At 44.5% G+C, this 6,876-nt stretch overlaps 1 long non-coding RNA gene across 1 annotated transcript in view; it reads left to right on the top strand.

Moving 5' to 3' along the window:
* Positions 1–6,235: 6,235 nt before the first annotated feature.
* Positions 6,236–6,876, top strand: part of LOC126203055 (uncharacterized) — a 715,377-nt gene continuing 714,736 nt past the window's right edge. Inside the window, exon 1 of the long non-coding RNA XR_007540220.1 lies at positions 6,236–6,569. This is a non-coding gene — a long non-coding RNA (uncharacterized LOC126203055). The remainder of the gene's footprint in view (positions 6,570–6,876) is intronic.

Here is a 6,876-nt window from a genome sequence, read left to right as displayed (position 1 = left end):
AAGTAGTGGTCTTTTCAGCTTGTGAGAATCCAAATAGCTGGTGTTGCTAATGCTTCACCATTTGATTCCTAAAATGTTGTATTATTCCCAATATGTCTAATATACACCGAGAAAAGAAACACGCACACACTTCATGGTGAAACGGGTCAAATTTTGTTTGTAATCATAACTCTCATTAGGTTCTCCTCGTAGACACATATACTGTCACGTTGGTTGCAATTTCAGGAGGTAGGAAATTAATTTCATTTATGTTACAGTTTTTATATTCTATTTTGTTATTAATAAAATTTATAATTTTGGAATTTTGTTGTGGTATTGTTTAATTTTAATGTATATGATATTTAAGCTACTTGGAAATTTTAAAACTAGAATGTAGGTAACAGGAAATTATTAATCCTCTTCTATGTTCTAACAAAACGGGATAAAATAAGGTACAAGTTCAGATACGTTAACACTGAATTAAACAGGGCAGACGCCTTTCTTTAATTTGTTCTCGTAAGTGAATGAAGAGTGCCGAATCCTGGAAAAGAGCTAATTCATTCCAGTGAGTGAGTAGTTCTGATCCGATCCTAGAAACGAACAGTATTGTTCATCTGTGCTGCCATTGCTGGAACACATGGACTGCTGATGAGTGGCGTCTGAATTTCAGTGACGAATCATGGTTGTCAACTACCCTGGATAACCATCGTGAGTGAGTATTTTAGAGAGCTGGCTACAGGTGCAATTCTTCCACTGTTTTGGGTAGGCTCACTGGTGCTACTCGCGGGGTCATGGTGTGAGTAGCCATCTGGTACGACTTCACATCACATCCGTTAGTGAGTGAGAAGATTTTGACAGCTCAGTGGTACTCACGGACATCCTGAGTCCCCGTATGTTAGCCCTCACACGATAGCATCAACGTGCTACTTTCCAACACGACACGCTCGTCCACCCGTGACACGTGTCTCAATGAACTGTTCGCGTACTACTGCAGGCAGCAAGATCTCAGTATTTGTGTGGGACGATCCCCGCATCAAATGCATCCGTGTGCCAGCTTCCAGTGTATCAGAGACCAGCTACAACAGTTGTGGGCTATATTGCCTTAAGAGAGGATAGAATGGCTTCAGGAAATCTTCCCCAAACGAATCAGTGCGTCAATCCGGGCCAGACGGATTGCAACGTCTTACTGATACGTTGACACATACTGTAAAGTTATTCGGGAATTTGACTCGATATTTTTAATTCTCAGTTCGTGACGTTCCATTTCAGTTCCTCATCCCAAGTGCTTCGAGATATTATTATTATTATTATTATTTTTTTTTTAATGAACGAATGAGTTCACTTCAGGGTCAAAAGTCATGGGATAGCGAATTGACGGTAGTATCGAGAACACAAGATATAAAAGGCAGAGCCGGCCGCGGTGGTCTCGCGGTTCTAGGCGCGCAGTCCGGAACCGTGGGACTGCTACGGTCGCAGGTTCGAATCCTGCCTCGGGCATGGATGTGTGTGATGTCCTTAGGTTAGTTAGGTTTAAGTAGTTCTAAGTTCTAGGGGACTGATAACCACAGCAGTTGAGTCCCATAGTGCTCAGAGCCATTTGAACCATTTTTTAAAAGGCAGAGCATTGCCAAAGCTTTCATTTGTACTCACAAGGGAACCTCCCCATCGCACCCCCCTCAGATTTAGTTATAAGTTGGCACAGTGGATAGGCCTTGAAAAACTGAACACAGGTCAATCGAGAAAACAGGAAGAAGTTGTGTGGAACTATGAAAAAAATAAGCAAAATATACAAACTGAGTAGTCCATGTGCAAGGTAAGCAACATCTAGGAGAGTGTCAGCTGACGAGCGCCGTGTCCCGTGGTTAGCGTGAGCAGCTGCGGAACGAGAGGTCTTTGGTTCAAATCTTCTCTCGAGTGAAAAGTTTAATTTTTTATTTTCAGACGATTATTAAAGTTCAGGCACTCACACATAATCAACTTCGCTCTCCAAAATTCTAGGGCATGTTTAGATTTGCTTGGACATATGCAGGATTTGACGGTCTACACACGGAAACATTTGAAAACGTAAAAAACGTATGTTTTGACAGAGCACAGGGAAAACTGTGCGACTGTGAAACTGTTGCATTCATTTGTTGCAGTTTATGTGACAAACTCTTATGTTTTCATCACTTTTTTGGGAGTGATTATCACATCCACAAGAAAACCTAAATCGGGCAAGGTAGAAGAATCTTTTTACCCATTCGCCAAGTGTGCAAGTTAGGTGGGTCGACAACATATTCCTGTCATGTGACGCACATGCCGTCACCAGTGTCGTATAGAATATATCAGACGTGTTTTCCTGTGGAGGAATCGGTTGACCTATGACCTTGCGATCAAATGTTTTCGGTTCCCATCGGAGAGGCACGTCCTTTCGTCTACTAATCGCACGGTTTTGCGGTGCGGTCGCAAAACACAGACACTAAACTTATTACAGTGAACAGAGACGTCAATGAATGAACGGACAGATCGTAACTTTGCGAAAATAAAGAAAGTAAAATTTTCACTCGAGCGAGGACTCGAACCAAGGACCTCTTGTTCTGTATTTGCTCACTCTAACCACGGGACCACGGCGCTCCTCAACCCAGGTTGTCCTTGATGTTGCATATGTTGCACATGGACTACTCAGTTTGTATATTTTGTTCATTTTTTCATAGTTTCACACAACTTCTTCCTGTTTTCTCGATTGATCTGTGTTCAGTTTTTCAAGGCCTATCCACTGCGTCAATTTATAACTAAATCTGAGGGGGGTGCGGTGGGGAGGTTCCCTTGTCAGGTCGTTCCGTGCGGGAAGATTTCCGACGTGATTACGGCCGCCGACGGGATTAACAGACTTTGAACGCGGAATTGTGGTCGGATCTAGACGCTTGAGACATTCCATTTCGGAAATCGTTAGGGTATTCAGTATTACAAGATCCACTGCGTCTAGAGTCTCCCGAGAATACCAGATTTCAGACATCACCTCTCACCACCGACAACGCATTGGACGATGGGCTTCAGTGCCGAGAGCAGCCGTGTTTGTGTACAGTTAGCAGTGCTAGCAACACTGCATGAAATAACCGCAGAGGTAGCCTATGACTTCTTTCACCTTAGTGTATGAAGACCAGCAGAGGACCTATAATGCGTCTTTAAGGAATCTCAGATATAGCTTCTGTTGTACACAGTTATTATTAACTCTGACCCGCCGGCAGAAAACCCCGACTCCAGTTTCACTGCTCGGAACACGGCCGTTGCTAGGCGTTTTGCCGCCATAGCTAAGGATTGAAAAATGTGGGACGTATGACGAACATATCCGTTGGAACAGAGCAGGAAAATGTGGCGTTAAGGGGATGTTGCAGTAGACGACCGACGCGTGTGCCTTCGGTGACAGCTCCAGGACTCGTGACCATATCCGTTGGACCCTAGACATGGTCTGGTCAGATGAGTCATGATTTTAGTTGGCAAGACGGTGGAGATAGAGTGACGCTCAGACCCTGCGAAGTCATGGACACAAGTAGTCAACAAGGCATTGCGCAGACTGGTGGTGGCTCCATAAAGGTGTGTACTGGGTCCTGTGGTCAAACTGAACCGATCATTGTTTGGAAATGGTTATCGTCGGCTACTTGGAGACATCTGCATCCATTGATGGACGTCACGTTCCCAGCCGCGCGGAATTAGCCGAGCGGTCTATGGCGCTACAGTCATGGACTGTGCGGCTGGTCCAGGCGGAGGTTCGAGTCCTCCCTAATCTTTATAAAATATTCACAGTTAGCAATTTTTATTTCGAAACTTCCTGGCAGATTAAAACTGTGTGCCGGACCGAGACTCGAACTCGGGACCTTTGCCTTTCGCGGGCAAGTGCTCTACCGACGAGGTACTAGCAGAAGTAAAGCTGTGAGGACGGAGCGTGAGTCGTGCTTGGGTAGCTCAGTCGGTAGAGCACTTGCCCGCGAAAGGCAAAGGTCCCGAGTTCGAGTCTCGGTCCGGCACACACTTTTAATCTGCCAGGAAGTTTCATATCAGCGCACACTCCGCTGTAGAGTGAAAATTTCTTTCTAGAATTTTTATTTCATTTGTGTACAATATGTGGTGAGAAACAAGATGATCTGTATTTAAAAAAAATAGTTGTGATTATATACATGTAATTAACATATGTTTGGTAGACATTGTCAAGTAGGGGACAGGCTTTCCGTTATTTTTATAAACATCCTAAGTCAAGATTTAAAAAAAATCCTTTATTGAATACTAGTTCCAGCTCAGTAACGAGCCATTTACATATTTAATATACAGAAAATTGCCTATAAGAGGTGAGCAGTAGCATATTACATTTATATTTAAATATTCATTACATCATACATACCAATATAAATTACTACAATTCAGTGCGTGTCAGCCATCAGGCATTACACATCATCATAATCTGTTGAGATGAATCGCTCGTGTTGTCATGTACATACCGAAAAATATAACCTAACGTAGAAGGGCGTCATAGTTATATATATATATATATATATATATATATATATATATATATATATATATATATATATATATATAGAGCAACGACGCTACGTAAGTGGCTGACAGCCGTAATAGAAATACTTCCTTGCTTCTGTAGCTAGCATTGTGAGGGATAAGTGTTATTTACATTTACTGGCCGGCCGGTGTGGCCGTGCGGTTTAGACGCTTCAGTCTGGAACCGCGTGACCGCTACGGTCGCAGGTTCGAATCCTGCCTCGGGCATGGACGTTTGTGATGTCCTTAGGTTAGTTAGGTTTAATTAGTTCTAAGTTCTAGGCGACTGATGACCTCAGAAGTTAAGTCGCATAGTGCTCAGAACCACTTGACCCATTTTACATTTACTGATGTAAATAACATCCACAGATGAAACTAACGCATATCACTCACAATGCTTGCTACAGAAACATGGAACTACGAGTACCTGTATTACTGCTGTCAGAGAACGAACCACTTGCTTAGCGTCGTTGCTACACGGAAACATTAACTGCCAGATGGCGATACTATCCAACGGTTTTTTACAAAGCCGTAGCACTATAGCAGAATAAATAATGGTAGCGTAACGAACTTTTTTAGTAAATTTACATTTTCCATTATAAGATTGTCCTTAGGATAACTTAGGTTAAGTAGGATATAAGCTTAGGGACTGATGACCGTAGCAGTTAAGTCCTATAAGATTTCACACACATTTTCACATTCCCAAACAAAGACGGAGTTTTTACGGATGACAATGTGCCATGTTAGAGGACCACAATTGTTCGCGATTGGTTTGAAGAACATTCTGAACAATTTGAGAGGAAGATTTGGCCAGCCAGTTTACCCGACGGGAATCCCATCAAACATTTATGGGACGTAAAGGAGATGTCAGTTTGTGCACAGAGTCCTGCACCGGCAATATCTTTGCATTGTGGGCGGCCATACAGGCAGTATGGCTCAATATTTCTGCATTGGAGTTGCCACGCTGGGCAATAGTTCACCTTAGTGTATTAAGAACAGCATAGAACTTGTAATGCTTCCTTAAGAAATGTCATAGATGTTTTCCCTTCCGTTATTATTAACTCTGACTCTCCAGCGGGAAACACCGACTCCAGTTTCACTGCTCAGAACACTGCCGTTGCTAGGTGTTTTGGCACCCTAGCTAAGAATTGGAAAATGGAGACACTCTTTTGTGCTGCCATCGGTCTCCCCGTTAACTCCTTCCCTCTTCCTCCTCATCCTCCTCCTCCTCCATCATCACCATCACCACATCCAATTGCACAACAAAGTAAATATACTTTTAAACTGAATGGCCAGACGTTCTCATTTCCTGTGGATTGTATTGAATTATCATGCTTTGTCCTCAATTCTTCTGATTCAACCCTTTGCAGTCCCTAAAATTTTGCGGCAGTAGGTGCCAGCCTATTCTTGCCTGATGGTCGAACCAGCCCTCGCTCAGAATACACAGGAATTGTTCAGCCGGTGTGACTGTTGCCTTTGCTGCCACAATTAGGGGTCCTTCCGTATAAACCAGTGCTGATTCAAGTGACGTCGCTCCAGCAGGGGAGCCAAGAGATGTCTGTTGTTTGAACGTGTGACTGGGGGACCCAGGATGGAAGCGCGGCCACCGCGTCCGGCCGCAGCTTGCGGCGCGCGCCGGTTCGCGGCGCTGCGGTCGCCGTGACCATGACAACGGCCCGCGCTGCCCGCCGCTGGAGCCCCAGCTTTCAGTCTGCCGTCAGCACGGCTGGGCGGCACGTTGCTGCCTGAGCTCTCGCCGCGAATCTCCGCACGCTGACCTGTCAGGACGCTACGCTGCGCTCCGGTGTGACGCTTCCGTTTTGCCGGTGGAAGTTGCGTGTACGTTTCGACAACGTGTCCCTTCTCTTGCTTTTTCCCGTCAGTGACGACTCGCACCTTTTCTCTAATATCAGTTTTTTATCGACTGAGGTGCGGAAGTTAAAAAAAATAATTGTTTTTCATCTTTCCTTCTTTTTATTACTGTGTGGATTCGCGACGAGCTGTGAAGTCAGCAAACGAGCTACCGCGGACGGCTGCTGCAGACATGAATACGATAAAAGGTAAGGCAGTACACACACGGCCCTGTTCATTGTTTACCTTTCGCTGCACGTGGTCTGTGTTACGACCGGCTCGCGCAACACGTGCGGGAAGCTAATTCCTTTCCTATGAGTATGTCTGCAGTCATCTTGGCAGTCACTGTTTTGTACCCTGCAATTTCAGTCATCACCTCCTCGTCTCGTCATAACAATGTCGTAATGTCGTGTGTGTGTTTTATAATGGCGCACTTTTATGTTCCCTGAATATGCACCGCTACAGTTAATCAAAACTGTTATTCACTCACTCACGGCAGCACAAAAGTACAATTAC

The sequence above is a fragment of the Schistocerca nitens genome, chromosome 9, assembly GCF_023898315.1.
Source record: "Schistocerca nitens isolate TAMUIC-IGC-003100 chromosome 9, iqSchNite1.1, whole genome shotgun sequence".
NCBI classification, from domain to species: Eukaryota; Metazoa; Arthropoda; class Insecta; order Orthoptera; family Acrididae; genus Schistocerca; species Schistocerca nitens.
The sequence above is the reverse complement of the archived record's forward strand: the minus strand, read 5'-3'. Positions and strand labels throughout refer to the sequence as shown.